This window comes from Trachypithecus francoisi, unplaced genomic scaffold, assembly GCF_009764315.1.
Source record: "Trachypithecus francoisi isolate TF-2019V2 unplaced genomic scaffold, Tfra_2.0 Lachesis_group21, whole genome shotgun sequence".
In the NCBI taxonomy this organism is placed as follows: Eukaryota; Metazoa; Chordata; class Mammalia; order Primates; family Cercopithecidae; genus Trachypithecus; species Trachypithecus francoisi.
The window spans coordinates 60,026,056-60,045,611 of NW_022681467.1; the positions used below are offsets into that span (position 1 = coordinate 60,026,056).

At 51.1% G+C, this 19,556-nt stretch overlaps 1 protein-coding gene across 5 annotated transcripts in view; it reads left to right on the plus strand.

Moving 5' to 3' along the window:
- The window catches only part of MYT1 (myelin transcription factor 1), a 114,651-nt gene that overhangs the window by 37,317 nt on the left and 57,778 nt on the right, over positions 1-19,556 (plus strand). For 3 of the 5 annotated variants that reach the window (XM_033187069.1, XM_033187073.1, XM_033187074.1), the window contains exon 1: positions 2,172-2,492. The exons of the other annotated variants lie outside the window; for them this stretch is intronic. The gene's annotated coding sequence lies outside the window, so the exon portion shown is untranslated. Of the gene's footprint in view, positions 1-2,171; positions 2,493-19,556 lie in introns of those variants that run through there. 5 annotated transcript variants of the gene reach the window in all.

The following is a 19,556-nucleotide window of genomic DNA, read 5'->3' on the forward strand; positions in this document are numbered from 1 at the left end:
CACCTCCCGGCGGGAGCTCCCAGGGCCCTCCAGGTCGTGCCAGCAGGCACCAGTCGTAAGTTCCCAGGTCCTGCCAGCAGGCACCAGCTGTAAGTTTCCAGGCACACTCTGAGCAGCCCACAGAGGGTCTGGGGGCCCATTCGCGACCACCAGAGCGCCGCACCTCAGGAGGCCTGTGATTGTGCAAAGGGGGAAGTGAGAAATGCCGAAAGCCTTAGGTTTTCACACATATAATGTCTATTACCTGAAAACACTCTTGGGCCTCACGAAGCCCGTGTGGTGCAGGTGGATTTCTCCCTGCTGCCACCTCCGCTTCGTTGTGGTTTCTTAGGTGTGACTGCTGCATATCTGAATTAAGTCGCTTTCATGAAACCTTGGGTGTTGTTGGGAAATAAGGCTGATTCAGCAATCAGCCTTTGATTCTATCTTCATCATGGAACAATGGCCCGCAAGCCTGCCCGGAGCCTGCAGCCTGCTGATAAGAGTTTCATAGAATTTCTGAATGCCGAAGGTTCGAGATGGAAGACATCCTGGCACTCACAGCATGTCCAGAGGAGATAGAAACGGCTTTTCAGGAGTGCTCTCAGCCGAGTGTGTCCTTTTGTACTGATGGATATAAGTTTATGACAGAATTTAAAAATGGTAGGCAGTCATTGTGGAAACCTCAAACTCTTCTCATTTGACTAATTAATATTTCATCCTCAGGTTGACCAGTGCAGGCTTGCATTTATTTCCTTGTGCTCAATCTAAACAATTGCTCTGTGTGCATTTTGTGTTTTATTTGTTGAGGATAATGTGTGTGTACAAGAACCTAAGATACTTGCCTTTGGGGTGAAGCTTATTGGTTTGTATGTAATGTGTAAAGCACAAACTGTATGTTAAAAATAAGCCACTAAGATTTTCAAAACATGGTCTCTTAGAGAGAGCTAAATGTTTCAGTTCTGCCTCATTCACACTTTTGGTGGCCCGAGCCCTTTGGTGCTAATTAATTGGGGTATTGTGTTCTCGCATAATTTACCAAGAAATGATGTTTACTGTCTGTTGAAATCTCTGCACTGAACTTCTGAGACGTGAATTTTCTTGTTCTCCAGCTGGCCTTGGATGGCAGCATCTTTGCAGGTGCCTCACATTGAGTTTTCACCCTTGTGTTTCGCAGTTTTGTTTCTAACATTCTGATTATGATAATGGACAATTGTTTGCCTGATTTATCAGTACAAGAAGGAGATTTGGGCTGCAAGCAAGAATACTCTGGCCCTTGAGTACTCTTACTTAAGAAATTCCTACATTTATCCCTGAATGTGGGAAAAAAAACACCACAAACTGGCAGATGAGAAGGCAGACAGTCAGGCTGCATGGAGAGTGGGTGGGCACTTCTATTGTGTGTGTTATGGATTTTTCTCTTCCTGATTTTCATTGGATAGCTCCTTTCAGGCCATTTGTAAAAGAATCAGAAAAAGAGCAGAAAACTTGGGCAGTGCGCTTCGCTCTGGTTGGAAGAAACTTAGTCTTTTTGGGGGTGGGTTACCCATGCCTCGGGGATCCCTGAGTTCTCTTTGGGAAGGTTTTTATTATTGTAAAAATAAAAGTGAAAGGGAAAGTGTGACCACAGAAAAATGTCTTTTCCTGATCTATTCTTTGTGTGCATGACTTTGTGTTTTGGTCTGTGGCTATAGTTACCTTTTATGCCGTTAAAAAATACGTATCCATTTAAGTCACGGGTACTTGAATATGCAGATGAGCCAGTATGTAATATTCCTGGTTCATCTGAGTAATAAATTCTGCAGCCCGTTCTTTATGACGGTAGGTCATATTCCTAACCACCAATAAATATTGTCAAGTACTTTCGCTGTAGCCATGCTAACCCCGGGCATCTGTCATTCCGGTTGCTGCTATTAGGAATTATTGGACTGAACCACTGGCAGAGAAAGCAGAGGGGGGTGAATGTGGTGGTTGTAATGCTCTCTGCCCTTTTGTGTGTTTTGCTTTTTCAAAAAACTCAATCATGCTGCACATGGATTATGAATCAGGGTGGGCAAATGTAGGCACCTTCTGTTGGCCAAGGCTCAGAGCAGGGGACAGGGCTCCCCCGGCCTGGGACACCTCTCACCCCCAGTTCAGCAGATCCATCTTTCTGATGCTATACTGTAAATTTATTTCACCTCAGAGAGTAAACAGATATATTGGAGCCCCAAGGGTTCATGGGTAGCGTATTTACAAAGGAGCCTCCTCCGCCAGCCCGTGCCACCGCTGCTAATGAGAGCAGTCATTAAGTAAATGAGACGTCGCCTTTAGCTGGCTTAGGAGTTCGCACACTAAGGGGAGAAGATATTTAATTGAAACCCGCACGCAGGCTTCCCCACATGTGACCGCTGCACGGGAGGCAGCTGCCTTCCCTCTCCTCCCCCAGTCCACCCTGCACCCCCCATGTAAATTTCATGATTGCTTTCCGTGATGTCATTTTGAAGGAGGACAGACAATAGCGGTGGGGAAAGGTAAGTCAATGTTACGTTCTTTCTGACAAAGGCAGATACCCAATGCTTGGCTTTTCCTCTTGGACAGAGACAGGGAGAGGGTGCGCGGACAGAGTTAATTTCTAAGATGAAGGCTCTCTTTGCAGGGAAAGCAGGTCTGAGGATGGCTTTTTGAAACTGCTCTGGAGGACGGGGGCTTTCTTCTCCTCCCTGGCCTGCCGTGTGCTGTTTTTCTCCTGCCTCTCTGTTGTTCCTGCTCCTCTGAGATTCCAGGGGACATGTTGTGCGTCTGACAGAGGAGACATTAGGGGAGGGGGAGTGCATATCAAAACAAGAAACTTTATGCGCATTTCTGGAAGAGGAACAACGGATATGTCTGTGGCCGTGGGACCCAGCAGCTCCGTACCTGGGGAGGGCACTGACCCCTCTGAAGCAGGGTCTCAGAGTCTGGGGTGTGTCACGTGTGACCCCCACCCAAGGTACTGAGTAGAGGGGCTCACGTGAACGTTTTGTCTGCATGTCATGCATTTCTCAACTTAAGGATCAATCTCTAGGGTGCATGCGTTTGTGGGACAGACGTGCAGAAGTAAATATCGGCTGCTTCTCAGCCCCTTTTCTCGCTGCGTGTCCGTGAGGCTGTGGAGTGTGGTTGGCTATGGTGGTAGTGTAACTGGATTTTTTAATTTAAAACTAAAAATCAGGGTTAGCTAAGAAGTTGGTTTAGGCGTTGAACACCTTAATGCCATTGTCTGTAGTTTTGGGGCCGTGGACTTTGGTTCTGTCCATCGAATTCACAAACCAGGAAAATAAGCAAATGCTGGTGGCTTTGTGCTGGAGTGGTGGGCTCTCACTGCTCCTCTGAGTCACCAGGGGCTTTGCTTGTCTCAGCATCACCTTTGAATCAGTGGCCATCATTGGCTGGCAAAGTTGGGTGTTTAATTTTGGAAACAAAACATCTGCGGTGGTGCGGGGTTTCTGTGGCTGCAGGCGGGTTGGGTCCTGTCACGATAACGATGATAATGACAGCGATGATTATAATTATCCTTTCGGGAGAGGGAGGTGGAGAATTTTGCCCTTGTAGTTTTTTTGTTTTTTTTTTTAAATCACAGAAACCCGAGGACACCTCTAACGCCAGTGGCTGAGTGCACAAAAGGTGGGAGGGATGTTGGGGCAGGCTTGGGGGGGCCCGCTTGGTGCTGAGGGGTGTGCTCTGGCTCTGTCTCCTCTGAGGTGCTGGCAGCACCTGCCTTGGCCTCACTGTGGCCTGGGGAGTGGGGGTGCTGTGTCCTCACCCAGGGCTGACTGAGGGAGGCTCCCCTCGGCCCCCAGGCTCCCTGCCACCCAGGGCTCCCCTCCCATTGGTCCTTGGCTGTGATTATCGCCTCCTTCCATATGGCCCTGTTAATTAACAGTAAACAAAAGAGTAAGAGAACAGGGATTGGAGTCCTGTGGCACCAGCCAGGGTGCTGCTACCAGTGGGGGCAGGACCTGCCCTGTCTCCCTGGGTAGCTGTCCCTTGTGCAGAGGAGGCTGGGTCAGGGCTTAGAGGGCAGTTTGTTTTCAAAGAGAAGGAGGCAGCTTTCTGGATTCTTCTGTCCTGTAGAGACTGAGATTCCTACAGGGGCCCCCGACCCCCCGGGCACCTGGACGGTGACGAACTTCACAGGGGTGTTTTCGGATCCAGCAGCCTGTGCAGGAGCCACGGAGAGTTGGACAAAGAGACCTTTGCACTCTGGAGCAGCCCGAGGGCCTGGGAGCTTACCCAAGGCAGGAGGGCTGCTTCTGTCCCAAGTGCCACTTGGGGGCTGGTGTGACCCTCAGTCATTGCTTGCAGCTCTGGAGGTGGCCTCAGTTGTTCGGAGCCAAAGCTCTGGCCTCCCATTGGTGGATTCTGGCAAAGGCAGTGATCACCCACTGCCTTGGAGGCCCCAGGGGTGTGAGCGGGAAAAACTCTCTGAGATGACCCCTTCTAGCCATGTGGGATGCAAAGTCGCTCTGGTCTGGGGGTTGCAGCAGCCTCTACTTGGAAGCTCTGTTAGTGCCCAGAGATGTCAGGGAGAGGCTGGCAGAGGGTATGCGGCCATGGGGGTGCACGCTGGGCAGCTCTGGCAGCTGAGCAACGGCAGTGCTGGCTCCACAGACAGCCTGGATGGTGGCTGGCGCTTGGCCTGTCCCCTGGCTATGGACGTGGTGGGTGCTCTCCCTGGTGCTGCCCAGAGACTCACTCCTTTCCTCTCTGGCCTGGGGTCACTGAATGTGCAGACAATGACATTTGTGGTGGTGTAGGGGGCAGAGGAGACCAGCACCACTCTGCATTGGGGAGACAGGGGTCAGAGGCCTGACTAACCACCTTCCGGGTGCTGCTCAGTCTGGTGATGGCTGGGACGCTTGGAAGGCCAGTTTGCACAACCCAGTGCTGTGCAGAGAGAACAGGAGAGGTTCCTGAAAACTGACAAAGTGCCAGAGAGAAACCTGGGGCCTCTAGCAGCTGCTCGGTGGCGGTGGGCAGGCCGGTGGGGGCTGAGCTCTTCCTGGATGGACTCCGTGCAAAAGGCACATCTACTTTGGAAAAGACTGAGCAGGGCTTGGGGCCACCCAATCCCTCTGTCGGGGCTCAGGGTGGGGATGAGACCAGGAACAACCAGAACACTTTGACCAGCACCAGGCCTGGAGTGGATGAGGAGGTGGAGGACTGACTCAGCTGGAGCAGGGGTCGGGGGTTAGCTGTGGAGTGTGGGGGCTGCTGGCCGTCACCTGGTACTGTGGGCAGGCAGGCACTGGATGGTCAGCCAGACTTTCATTTTACTCAGGCATCTTGGAGAGTGGAATGGATGCTCTGCCTGTCCCAGTGCTGGAAGACACATCTCAGAGCCCCTCTTTTGTTGCCTGTTCTCTTGCAGGAAGCTGGGCGGGAGAGTGAAGCCGGGGCCTGCGGGGGACTGGGGGGGGCTTCTCCTTCCTCTCTCCCATCCGCCTCATCTTGGATCCTCCCCCTCTGCGTTTTCCTTGTGAACTCACTCATGAATAAACCAGAAGTTAGTTGTCTACGATGTAATTTTAACAGGAATTTTGTGGTGTGAGTTTACAGGAAAATGGTCTTTGGGAACCAGCATCATTAGATTAGTCAGACGGAGAAATGCCGTGTTTCCCAGAAGAGAAGAGAGCAGTGGCTGCTGTGCTGCTCCCCTGTGGGCTTTCTGCTCCTTGGAGACCACGGGACCCGCCCCCGCTTCAGGACAACCCCACTGGGGGCAGCCCGCTGTCCAGCCCAGAGTGTTTGCTGGGGGCCTTGGGGTGGAATGTGCTTTCATGGCCTCTTGAGGTTCCCAGCATTTTTCTGTCTTTCAGACAAAATTTCCCCAGACGTCACTTTAAAAAACTCAAAACAAAAATAAGCCAGAGGAATTTCACCTGAATTAAAATGTTTTTGATCTCAGGCTTCCATGGAGCCTGCTTCAGAGAGAAGAGATTAATGGATACTTGCAAGTGGAAAGCATAGTTTGAAAATGTCTTCCTGTTTATCTTCAGCGTTGGTGGAACCAACCCGGTACAAGCGTGGTCTTTTCTCCCCACGGTTAATGCCATTAGGAGCTTTCCTCGTGGGAAGATTGGTTTCGCCCATCACTTCATCCTTTTTTTAAAATTTAATTTACAATTTGCACTTAAAAAATGCAATGTTATTTTAATCGGGAACGAAAGCAACTCAGGATGCTTTAATCTGCCCTGGCTGAGTACATCTGCCTTGGCGAGGATTGGAGTCCAGGCCTTGCAGAGGAGAGAGGATGTCCATACAGCTGTGGGTGTCTGTGGCCCTCCTGCCATCCCTCGTCCTGCAGCACCGGGAGCCTCCACTCAGCAGCCCCAGCCTTCAAGAGGGTGACTTTGTGCACAGGCAACTGAGTGTGTGGTTTGTCCTGGAGTTGCTTGGAGTCAATTGGATACGTTCGCTGTGCCTTGGGGTTTGTCTGGGACCGTGGCCTGGGAGTGTGGCCCGTGCCAGGAGGGTGCAGGTTGGACGGTCCTCAGGAAGTAGGCTGCAGCGCTCTGCATGAGTCAGGGTGGCCAGGCAAGGTGGGGGTGAGCACTTGGGACCTAGATGCTGGGGAGGAAAAGTGGAGGCACCATATGGCCTGAGCTGCTGACAGATGAGCTTGCTGGCCCCACCTCTCTCTCACGCCTGGCTTCACACCTCCATCGTGTTCAACAGTGGTCTGAGGGCTGGGGCAGAAGCCATCTGGGTCCTCTTCTTTTTTTCCCATTTTGCTGCCTGCAATCCACACATCAGAGGAGGGGTGTGAGAAGAGGGGGCCCTGGGTCAGGGCGGTTAGAGCCTCTCACCTGGTCCTGGGGGACCCCTCCACGTCTCCCCAGCTCAGGGACCCTCAGAGCGGCCAGTGGCTGACCTATCCTGCCTGAGTGGGAGCTTGGAGGCTCCATGTGCCCCAGGGCCTGCTTTAGAAGGCCCTAGAAGGTCCCTGAGACTCTTGGACCACAAACTGACAGCAGCAGGTGCCTGGGGTGGCCTCCCAGTGAGCCAGACCCACAAACCTACGGTGAGCCAGTCCCAAGGTGCATCCCAATCCCTGTGTGCACCTTGCTGATCTTGTCAAAACTAGACTTGGGTCTTCACACCTACAGAGTTTTTTGAATTCTGAAAATCAAATAGCTTTAGCAGTCATGCTCTGTCGGCAGCCCAAGTGGCTCCTACTGAAGGTGCTGCCCATTCTTCACAAGACTTAGAGCTGGAGGACACGTTCCCTCTCGGCTCTGACTTTCCCAGGGTATCTACCGTCCCGGGGACCCCAGGGATGGTTCAACGCGGCCTGCCCAGTTACTGCCGACCGAGCACTTGCTCGTCAGGCTCTGAGCTTCCCAGTGCTCCAAGCTGCCCGCAGACCACAGTACATCTAGAGCCTGTCCCCAGCCTGCCCTCCAACCTTATTCTCCGTCCCAAACTGGGTTGTTACCCAAGATTCCCTAACATGCCTCCCTATCTCCCTTCATCTCCTGAAGGTGAATTTTTGCTTCTCTTTCAAGGCTTAGTACAGATGCCACCCCTGGGCCTTCCTTTACTTACCTTTACTCTCACGTGTCTCACATTTGAAATCCCGCTCTCCGGATGTAGTGTCTCTGCTGTGACATTGCATCAGGCTGATGGGTGTCCCTGCTTGCCTTCCAGGAGAGCCTGCAGGCAACCACCTCTGGGGGTGCCGGGCCTGGGGAAAGCACCCCAAGTCTGGGGCAGCTGGACCCAATGAGGGCACCCCAAGTTTAGGACCTGCTGGGCCCAAGGGGTGCACCCCAAGTCTAGGACCTGCTGGGCCTGAGGAGGACACTCCAATTTTGCCTAGGGCCCCCCTTGTCCGCACGGCACATGGAGTTTTCAAAGCTAGTCTGGACCAGGGGAGGATCCACATTTTGGCTTTGAGGTTGGAAGGAGACTTGTGTTGGGAAGAAAAGCTGCTTAAAGCTCAATCGAGTGGTTCTGAATTTTTCCTCCATTCTGTTCCTTCTTGAGGTTGAGCCCTGCCTTCTGGTTATTTGAGATCATGTCTGCCCAGATAAAATGTTAGACTATGAATGCACATTAAAGAGATACCTCTTACAGTCATTTTTTTTTTTCTTTAGTGGTCTGATTTTGTTTTGGCTGGCTTATTTAGAGTTTTGTGCTTCCTCATTTTATTTCCACGAAGGCCATGCCCAACCCTAACCTTGGTGAGCCATGACCCAGCCATGTCACCAACACATCAAAGTGGGTTGGCTGTGAGGTGTTTGTTCCCTCCCCATGACACCACAGACAAATTGGCCCAATTTTTTTTTTTTTTGAGATGGCGTCTTGCTCTGTCACCCAGGCTGGAGTGCAGTGGCGCCATCTCAGCTGCAACCTCTGCCTCCAGGTTCAAGCAATTCTGTCTGCCTCAGCCTCCTGAGTAGCTGGGACTGCAGGTGTGTGCCACCATGCCTGGCTAATTTTTGCATTTTTTTTTTTTTTTTTTTAGTAGAGATGGGGTTTTGCCATGTTGACCAGGCTGGTCTCGAACTCCTCACCTCAGGTGATCTGCCTGCCTCAGCCTCCCAAAGTGCTTGTGTTACAGGCGTGAGCCACTGTGCCCACCTAAATTTGCCCAATTTTTAAGAGTTATGAGGTGCTGGGAGCTTGCTGCCTTTCCTCATCCAGCAGTAAGTCCTGTAAGTAGGGAGTCTACTTCCTAGGTGCATCAGCCAGACAGGAAAAACAAAGTGGCTCTTCAGTCCCTAGAAGGCTGCCTGGAGCCTGTCTCGGGGAATCAGCTCCAGGACTCTGGGCCCTACACCTCTTCCCTGTGGAGCGTCATCCACCTGGTGACCTGGGCTTGTCTGGCTGCAAATTGCAGATGCAGCTTCTAAGTCAGAACCTGCTACTGGATGTGGAGCTCCCTTCATCCCCAGGGTCTGAGCCTTTGTGCTTGGCTGACTCCCTACACCTCTGGCATCTGGAGGAACCCAAACCCACTTCGATACAAGAGTTAGAGTCCAATTCCTCTTCCTGGAGAGCCCTCTGATGGCCTTGGGACCTCCTGGACCTGGTGAGTTCTCCCCCTGCCAGCCCCTCCTGCTGGCCACCCACTTCCTGCCCAGTCACTCAGAGGCCAGGCAGCCTCTGGTGTCTGTAAAGTGTTTGTTTTCCCCAGATGTGCTCTGTGTTGGCTGTCGTTTACTGACCACTGTCCATCCAGGCTGGGAAATTAGCATACACATCCCCTCGCCCCCCACAATTTTTCTAAGCCTGAAAAGCAGCAGAAGGACCTCTGAGCCCTGGAGCTGGGGCTGCAGTTGAAGCCACCAGAGAGCAGCTGCCTAGGCTCACCTGACCCAAACAGGAATTTGGGCAGGAGTCCTGCGGTGGGAGAGCCTGGGGTTGGAGAAGGAAACAGAACTGTTGTGAAGGCCCGGAGCTTCCCTGGAGCCCTCTCCTTTCTGAACTGGGGATGGGCCAGGGTGTGGGCAGACCCGAAAGGGAATGTGGGATGCCCATCCTAGTGGGAGTAAGGCCTCAGTAAAATGTGGTTTTAAGGAAGAAGGAGGTGGCAGTTTCTTCTCTTTTCGGGCTGGAAAGCTGAACGGTTCTAAGAAAAATTTCTGGGACAGAGGAATGAAAATGCTGGAGCAGAATTCCAGAGCGGGACCTCTTGATCCTGCGAGGCCGATGTGTCTTCTGGGGAGTTCCCAAAGATCCGTGGGGAAGACGCCCCCAAACCCAGCCCTACTGGCTCTGGCCATACCCTCTTTTTCTTTTTTTTTTTTAAAGATGGGGTCTCACCCTGTTGCCTAGGCTGGAGGGCAGTGGCATGATCTTGGCTCACTGCAACCTCTGCCTACTGGGTTCAGCAATTCTCCTGCCTCGGCCTCTGAGTAGCTGAGATTACAGGCTTGTGCCACCACACCTGGCTAATTTTTGTATCTTTTTTTTTTTTTTTTGAGATGGAGTCTCGCTCTGCCGCCCGAGTTGGAGTGCAGTGGCCGGATCTCAGCTCACTTCAGCTCACTGCAAGCTCCGCCTCCCGGGTTCACGCCATTCTCCTGCCTCAGCCTCCCGAGTAGCTGGGACTACAGGCGCCCGCCACCACGCCCGGCTAGTTTTTTGTATTTTTTAGTAGAGACGGGGTTTCACCGTGTTAGCCAGGGTGGTCTCCATCTCCTGACCTCGTGATCCGCCCGTCTCAGCCTCCCAAAGTGCTGGGATTACAGGCGTGAGCCACCGCGCCCGGCCAATTTTTGTATCTTTATTGGAGATGGGGTTTCACCATGTTGGCCAGGCTGGTCTTTAACTCCCGCCCTCAAGTGATCCACCCGCCTTGGCCTCCCAAAGTGTTAGGATTACAGGCTTGAGCCACCATGCCTGGCCTCATACCCTCTTAATTCTTATCTTGCATCTGGAATACCTGTTGGACCAGGCCTGTTTCCATTGCAGCCCCTTCTTACTGCCTTTGTTTTCTCTGTGTTCTCCCCCTTCCCGTACCGCAGGATTCAGGCAGGTGAGTCCGGTTGTGCCTGATCTGAAAAAGTGTCTCTGCTGGTGGCCTAGTGAGGCAAGGCCCATGGGTCAGCCTGGCCACCTCCCTCCCCTCCTGAGCACCGTGGGTGGGTCAGGCCTCAAGCAGCCCTTGGAGGCAGCAGCCACAGACAGAGGTGGGCTGGTAGGCAGGTGCGGCTGATAGAGTGGGTGTCTTGTGGGCTTCTCCCCAGCCTGTGGCCTGGCCTAGTCAGGAGAGATGGTCAGGGGAGCAGGAGGGAGCCCCTTACCCCAGTGCTCCCTGGCCTCTCCTCCTGTAGCATCGTTCCTGTTGCTCTGGGTGGGCTCTTGGGAGCCACCTATTTCTGGAGGACCCCCTCTGGGTTCCTTGTCCTGGGTGTGGGACGAATGTGCTGGACTGGGGTCACAGGGTTGAACCCCACTTGGAGCTGAGGATGTTCTTGCCCCAGAAGGAAAATCCTGCATGTGTCTGCATGGAGCAGTGTGGAGTGGTTTGCTTGGTGCCGCCTGGGTTCCGGGCACCCGGCCTGGGTGTGAGGCCTGGTCACACAGCTGAACGGCTCTCCCAGGCACCCCGGGAGGGATGGATGTGACACTGTTGGTGTCCCTCCCAGCACACCGCCTGCCCTGGTCTGGGCACACTCCTCCCCTGTTGGCAGCCAGGGATGACAGGCCGCCTGGAGATCCCGGCCTTATGATTTGGTTGGAAAGTCATTATTACTGCAGAGCAGTTTAGCTGTTGTTTTTACAGCGTTGGTAAGGTTAAAAGAAATAATGATAATAATATAAGAAAGACTCAGTCACAGTAACTGCCTGCAACATGCTATTTGCATTTTTAAGGAAACACTTCTTTGAGACAGCCTGGGTGAAAGGTCACTATTTGCATATAAATGGAAAAGAAAGTGTATGATGCTGGAAGTTACATCTGTATTATTTTCTCAGCAGTGAGCTGCTGTTGGAGAGATTAGAGGACATGGCTTGCATTTGGCTTTTATTGAATAGAGAAAGTACCAGCGAGGCTGATTTAGAAGCGAAATAATGAGAGAAATGTGCAAAGCTATAGAATTGCCAACTCCCTGCCCCCACCTCTCCCTTCTCTCATTTTCACCTAAACTCAGCAAAAGCTGGTCTGCCTTTGCGCCACTCAGCAAGTCTTCATTTTACTTCTCTCTGGATTCCAGAGATTAAAAAAAAAAAAAAGGAAAGAAAAAGAGCAAAACTTGCCCTCATTTCCCCCTTGGTCCATTTGTGTTTCCTGCCAGCGTTTCCTCCAGGTGCCCCAAACCTGGAGCAGAAACCCCTGCGACTGTGGCCCTCCAGGGTGTGGAGTGGAAGAGGCACTCGGGGGCCGGGGCAAGAGGGCACCCCTCTCCGGAGCTAGTGGGGCTGTTTTGGACCCGCTGCTGGGGCAAATGCGGGGGGGTCCAGTGTGGGCTGAGGGAGTCCTGTTCCACCTTCCTCTCAGCCCCATAGGACCCGTAGTTTCTAGGGCATGGGTTCCACCTTCTTTATGGACATTTCCAAGCTTGTCAGACTTTCCCAGGTGCCTGGTCCCCTGGGCTTTCCCAGAGGCCCCCAGGAACAGAGCCGGCCATCCCCGAGAGAAACCCTGGGTGGGGCTGGGGCCTGCACCTGTCCAGCCAGCTTTGGGAGCAGGCCGAGTACATCACGGACTTTAGGGTCTTCCAGCAGCAGTCCTGGGACAGAGGGAGGTGGAGCGTCCTGCCCGGACCAGGCATCTCAGGATCCTCCTTGGTCCCAGCTTCTCTTCTCACAGAAGCCTCCACTGACCACTGGTTACTTAAATCACAATCCCCCATCCTCGTTATTTTCAAAAATACATTTTGAAACAATCTCAAAGCCACAGAAATGTTTCCAGTGACGGGCCCAGCTGTTTCTCCTGAGCCGTTGAGGGCGTGTTGCTGATGGGAGGCCATCGCCAGGACACGTGGGTGTCCCCTGCTCTAGCCCCACCCTCACAGCCACCTGGCCCTCAGACCCGTTCGGGAGTGGGTTCGGATCGCGTGTTGTGCGTGGTCCTGGCGTCTCGTTCGTCCGAAGTCGTTGTCAGTCCCCGCCTTTCACGACCTCGTGCTTTTGGAAGGGCGCTGAGCCGTCATTGGTGGAATACCCTTCGGCATGGATTTGTCCCGTGTTGCCCGTGGTTGGACTTGGGTTATGCAGGGACACCCGAGTGGGAGGTTCTCCCTTCGCCTAACGCTGATTTGTCCCTGAACTAATAATGTTGACTTGGTCACTGGATTCACTGGGGCATCCCGGCACCTCTATGCCGGAGGGAAATGCCAGTCATTTTCCCTTTGCAATTCATAAATATTTGGGGGAGAAGGTACTTTGAAACTCTGGAAATATCTCCATCCTCAACAAACCATCACTTAATTTTGATGAATGTCTCTATAGACTCGTTATTTCCTGTTTTATCCCATGGGCTAAAGCCTTCTTTTGATGCTCAGATTGTCCCTGATTGACCAGTGGAAGCTCAGAACAGAGACTTCCATAGCCTCAGTCCAGCTCCACTGTCCTTCCTTGTTCTTGCCTTTCTTGCTTGGGGCCTGGAACTCTGGTTCCTTTTATTAGAAAATGGTGCTTAGCCTGAGACCTGGGTGTTGTGCCTCTAGTGGACACGGCTGGGAAGATGCATGTGTGTACACACACATACATGCTACACACAGTTACACACATACATGCTACACACATGCTACACAGTTACACACACGCCACACAGTTACACACACATGCTACACGCACCCACTACACACAGTTATACACATACATGCTACACACATGCTACACACAGTTACACAATGCTATACACAGTTACACACACACGCCACACACACAGTTACACACACGCCACACACACAGTTACACACACATGCTAGACACACAGTTACACATGCCACACAACGCTACACACACACTACACACATGCTACACGTGCTACACACAGTTACACACATGCTACACACACACTACACACACAGTTACGCACATCCATACTACGCACATACTACACACGGTTATACACATGCTACACACAGTGACACACACATGCCACACACAGTTACACACACATGCTTCATGCACAGTTACATGCTACACACAGTTACACACATGTTACACACTCACCCTTTTTCACCTAGGTCTGTATTTCTCCATCTATCGATGTATGTTGAAAAACACAAGTTTGCGTTGATAACCGCTGATTCCAGTTCCCACACAGGGTTCGTTCTGAAGTTCTGCCTTTCCACAGGCATAGCTTGCTCTTCCAACAGTGAGAAGGCTGGTTTCTGTTATCTGCAATATGTGTACTTCTTTGATCCACCTCTTTCCCCATACCAGCGCCCTCCTTACCCCACACACGTGCTGACCCCTTACTGAGCCCCTCTCTGCAGGCCAACCCCCTGGCTCTCCACAGGACAGCCCCACCCTCTGTTTTAGGCCTTGATGGGGACACCTTCTCCCCTGGAAGGGCTCTGGTGCTAGGGAGCCTCACTGGTCGGTTGCCCAGGACTGTGGGGTTCATGAGGTGTGGGACAGGACGATCCCAAGTATAATGGGCTGGTTGGCCTCCCTGTGGCCCCAGAACTAGCTTCCTTTGTAGCACTAAGCATTATCTTCCATTATCTTCAACGTTTCACTGCTGGACCAAGCAGTATTTACCAGTGTTATATCTCATACAAGATTTTGTGGTTTGTTTTTCTTGTAGATAATGATCACCCACTCCTGCTGCAGGCACTACCCTGGCCTCACTCCCCTTACTCAGTGTTCAATGCGCAGTTTTTGAGACTGTGCATATCTGGATTTTTTTTATTCTACTGCTTCCCATGATCAATGTTTTGTCTGGGCCTAGAGGGTATGCCCTGAAGTTGAATGTCAACTCCCTTAAAATCGGAAAGAGCCTTTCTCTGCTGTCTGTGAACATCCCACTGCTCCTAAGCAATGCGATCCTGTTCCAGTTATTGTTTCATTTGTGACTTTTTCCCCCTTTAAGAGCTTTTAGGGTCTCTTTTCTATTCCTGGTGTTTTAAAATTTGATAGTGCTGGGCTTGGTTGGATGTGGGTCTTTTTTTATTCACTGTTATGGGCACTTAATGGGCCTTTTAATCTAAAAATATAATTTCCTTTAGTTCTGGGGAAATTTTTTTTTTTTTTTTTAACTTATGCTTTTCCTTCCCATTTTCTTAATTATTTCTTTCTGGAACTCCCAAATTGGGTGTCAGACCTCACTCGGTGTTTCCTCTGTCTCTCCTATCTCTTTGTCTTTTTGTTCTCTTTTCTAGTATATTTCTTTGACTCTATCTCCCAAGTCTTCTATTGAATTTTTCATCTTGGTTTTACAGTGTATTTCCAAGTTGGGGCAGACAGACACAATGGTATGAAACCTTCCCGAACAAGTCCTCCTGTCACTGTCTGGGCTGGGCCATATCTGCCCTGTCCACATGTGTCTGTCCTTGTTCCTGCTCTAACCGCTGCCCACACTGTTGGTCGAGGGACCCCGAAGGAGCCTCCTGAGACATTTATTTGCTCACCCGGTGCAGGTTCCTCCCGCAGGCCAGGAAAGGTCCAGGAACAGCTGTGTTTGAGCACCCTGGCAGTCCTCAGACTGGGGCGGGGACCTCGCTTCGAACTCTGAGAGACAGATGCTGGACCTAGTTCTGCTGCTGCCTCCTCCAGGAGCCATGTGACATGGATGTGAGTCTGTTTGCCTCCTAGGGCCTTACCTTCCCGTGTCTGGGGCTGCAGCCTGGACCTCAGGGGTGTCACCTTGGGTGTCAGAGGCTCTTTGGGTCTAGAGAGCGGAATCCTGGGCTGTGGTCCCCCCAGGAGTCTACTGTGACCTGTGATTAGTTTCATGCAGGCCTTAAATTGTTTCTAAATTTTTATTCTAACCCTTTTCTTGCTGCCTTGCAAGGCTTTAATTTAAACCCAAGTAGCAGCAAGAAGGGGATAAATGGGGGAATTGAGAGGAGAAGTAGGAAAAAGGTTTTTTGTTTTTTGTTTTTTTTTTTTTTTGCTTTCGAATGGCAATATGTAAGTTTATACTCGACCTGGGGCCTCGCTTCTTTTCAGTTTCACTCTGCATGAGGTATGATGAAAGCTAAGAAGGCCTGCCCTCTCCAGGAAAGTGACAGCTGGAGCACAGTGTCCCAGGACGTGGCAGGCCCAGCCAACGCGCACGCACAGGCAGAATGGGGGGCTGTTGCTACTGGGTTAGCTACCAGGTGGGATCGGCCCTGGCCATCGGCTCAGCTGCATGGATAGCTGCTGACACATCCTGACATAGCACTGGCCAAGGTGGGAGGTGAGCTTGTGCTGGTCATGACGCCTCCCGGCTGCACAGAGGCAGGTCGCCTTCCTTTGGCCTTGTTGAATGAATACAGCTCTGACTGCTCTGGGGAGTGGGAGGGTGAAGTAGACCCAAGAGCTCTCACTCTGACCTCCATGGCCTGTCTCAGGTCACTCGCATGACCCATTCTCCTGCTGTATCCCTGGACCCAGGAGCAAGGAGTGACAGGTATCCAAGGTGGTCCAGCTTGGGGTTGAGGTGCGGTGGTCCAGAGGCTGGCCCAGGACACAAGCTCACAGAACCCAGTCTGGAGAACCAAGGGGGACTTGCTGGGACCTCCTGCCCTAAGCAAGAGTCCCCGGAGTGTCTCACTGACCATCCACATGGCACTGTTTAAAAATCGCTTTATTGGAATGTAATTTGCACATCACAGTATTCACCTATTAAAAGTATACAACTCAATGGTTTTAGCATATGTATAGGGTTGTGCATCTATTGTCACAGCTCAATTTTAGACTGTTTTGATCACCCCAGAAAGAAACCCCATGCCCATTCACAGTCATTCTCCATTTTCTCCTCCACCAGTCCTAGGCAACCACAAATCTACTTTCTATCTCTATGAATTTGCCTGTTCTGGACATTTCATAAATATGGAATTGTCCAGTACGTGGTCTTTTGACCCTGGCCTCTTCCACTGAGCTCGATGTTTCTGAGATTCGCCCGCATCATTGCGAGTAGAAGCAATTTCCTTCCTTTTTGTTGCCAAAGACAGCACCGCTGTATTTCGTATGACCCAGTCAGTCGTTGATGGACGTTTGGGTTTTTCTACTTTTTGGCTAGTAGGAGTAAAGCTGCTATAAATACTTGTGTACTAGTCTTTATGTGGACATATGTTTTTATTTCTCTTGGGCAAATATCTAGAGTGGAATTCCTGAGTCATATAACTCTATGTTTAACATTTTGAGTAACTGCCATGCCGTTTTCCAAGCAATTGTGCTATTTTACATTCCCATCAGCATTCTGAGGGTTCTCGCCAACACTTGTTACTATCTGTTTATCTTTAAAATTACAGTCATTTTAGTGCAATGGTATCTGAGTGTGGTTTTGATTTGCATTTCCTGGATTACTAGCTGTTGGGCATCTCTTCATATGCTTATTGGCCATTTCCATGTTATCTTTGGAGAAATGTCTATTCAAATCCTCTGCTCATTTTAAAATCGGGTTATTTATCTTATTATGAGTTATCAGAGTTCTTTATTCCGAATACAAGCTCTTTATCAGATACATGATTTGCAAATATTTTCTCCCAGTCTTTGGGTTGTCTTTTCACCTTATTGACAGTGTTATTTATTTATTTATTTAGTTAGTTAGTTAGTTAGTTTTTTTTTTGTTTGTTTTTTTTGAAACGGACTCTCGCTCGGTCGCCCAGGCCGGAGTGCAGTGGCCGGATCTCAGCTCACTACAAGCTCCACCTCCCAGGTTTACGCCATTCTCCTGCCTCAGCCTCCCGAGTAGCTGGGACTACAGGCGCCCGCCACCATGCCTGGCTAGTTTTTTGTGTATTTTTAATAGAGACGGGGTTTCACCGTGTTAGCCAGGATGGTCTCGATCTCCTGACCTCGTGATCTGCCCGTCTCGGCCTCCCAAAGTGCTGAGATTACAGGCTTGAGCCACCGCGCCTGGCCAGTTAGTTAGTTTTGAGAGGGAGTCTCACTCTGTCACCCAGGCAGGAGTGCAGTGGCATAATCTTGGCTCACTGCAACCTCCGCCTCCCAGATTCAAGTGATTCTCCTGCCTCAGCCTCCCAAGTAACTGGGACTACAGGCACACACCACCACACCTGGTTAATTTTGCAATTTCAGTAGAGATGGGGCTTTACCATGTTGGCCAGGCCGGTCTTGAATTCCTGACCTTAAGTGATCTGCCTGCTTTGGCCTCCCAAAGTATTTGGATTGCAGGCGTGAGCCACCGTGCCTGGCCATCAGTGTTATTTTAACTACAAAAGTTTTGAACCTTGTTGAAGTCCATTAGATTACTTTTTTTCTTTAATGGCTTGTAGTTTTGTTGTCATAGCTAAGAAACCATTGCTTAACCCAAAGTCAGAAGGATTTACCCCTGTGTTTTCTAAGAGTTTTGGTTCTTACATGTAGATATGTGATCCAGTGTGAGTTAATTTTTGAGAGGGTTCCAACTTCATTTTTTTTTGATATCTAGTTGTCCTAGTGCATTTGTTGAAAAGACCGGTTTTTTTCCCATTAAATTGTTTTTGTGCCGTTGTCAAAAATCCATTGATCATCAGTAGAGGGGGTTACTTCTGGACTCTCAATTCTGTCCCACTTATCTATATGCCTGTCCTCATGCTAGTAGCACATTGCCTTGATTACTGCAGCTTTGTAGTAAGTCTGGAAATTGTGAAGTATGTCTTCCAACTTTTCTCTTTTTCAGAATTGTTTTGGCTAGTCTATATTCTTGAATTGCCGTATGAATTTTAGAATGAGTTTGTCAGTTTTTGCAAACAGAACAAAACAACACAGCTGGAGAGGTCAGAAATGGTCAGATTCTGGTGAGATTTAGAAAATAACATCGGCAGGATTTGGGGCCAAGGATGACCCTCAAGGTTCTGGCTTGGGAGCTGATGACTGAAGAGGGGAAGAAGAAAACCCCAAGTCCCATAAGAAGCAGATATTGTGGGCAGAGAGGAAGCAGAAAGGAGAGGGCATCTGACATGGGGTGGCTGGGTAGCCAGGAGGCGCCTGTACAGGTCACCGACAAGGTCGGGGGTGAGTGTTTGCCACAGAAGGAGGGACAGACACGCACTGCGGTGATGCCTCGTGGACCCTCACCTGCCCTGTGAACATGTAGCCGCCTGTTGTTTCAGTAGAGAGATGTGGGTGGAGGCCAACTGTGGTGGGGAGTGAGGAAGAGTCAGCAAGATGTGTAGTTATGAAGCAGGAGGAGATGGAGAGGGGCCGGGCAGGGACGTGCGGTCCAGAGAGACTGTTTTTTTTAAACATGGATGGAGGGAAGAGCTGATCTTCTGGGAACTTTAATTGACAGTGAGAAGGAGGTGGAATAAAGTCCAGAGGGACAAGCCGCCCATCAGAGAGGCAAGACCCCACCTCCTTTGCTGGAGCTGGAGGAGGGCTGAGGGGGTGCATGGGAGAATGGAGGTGTGGGCTCCTCTCAAGCGACTACCCTTCCCCTCTTTGCATACTGAGGGGCAGGCAGTAACAGCTCCTGGCCCCAAAGGCAGCCCTAGTCACCAGAGATGCAAAACCTAGTGAAGACTGAAACATTTGGCTTTCCACACTTACCACCTGGCCTCTCACTCAGCCTTCCTGTTATTTTGTTCTTGTTTTCAGAGTGGGGAGGTTTTGCACAGTGGAAGGGGGTCGGGTTGCCAGGGCTGGAGTGGATCAGAGCTAACCACCACAGGGATTCCCACCCAGAGGCCCAGGGGATACACCATGGGGCCAGTGGGTTCAGGCCAGATTCCAGGCCACCCAGCCAGCATGAAAGCAGCCATGGTCACCCGTGTGGGGTCCCCCATGGGGTTGTGCGTGCCAGGAGGTAGTGTGTGCTGGCAGTGGGTCAGCGGGCAGCTGGGGTGTTAGCTCTGGGACAAGGGGGCTCTCCTTGCCATGACGACAGGAGGAAACCTTGGGGTAGGCCAGCAGCACTGCCTGGGAAGAACCCAACAGAGTATTGGCTCTCAGTGGAAATGTCCGTCTGGGGCCTGGGTCAGGCTGGTCTCCGGTTTGTA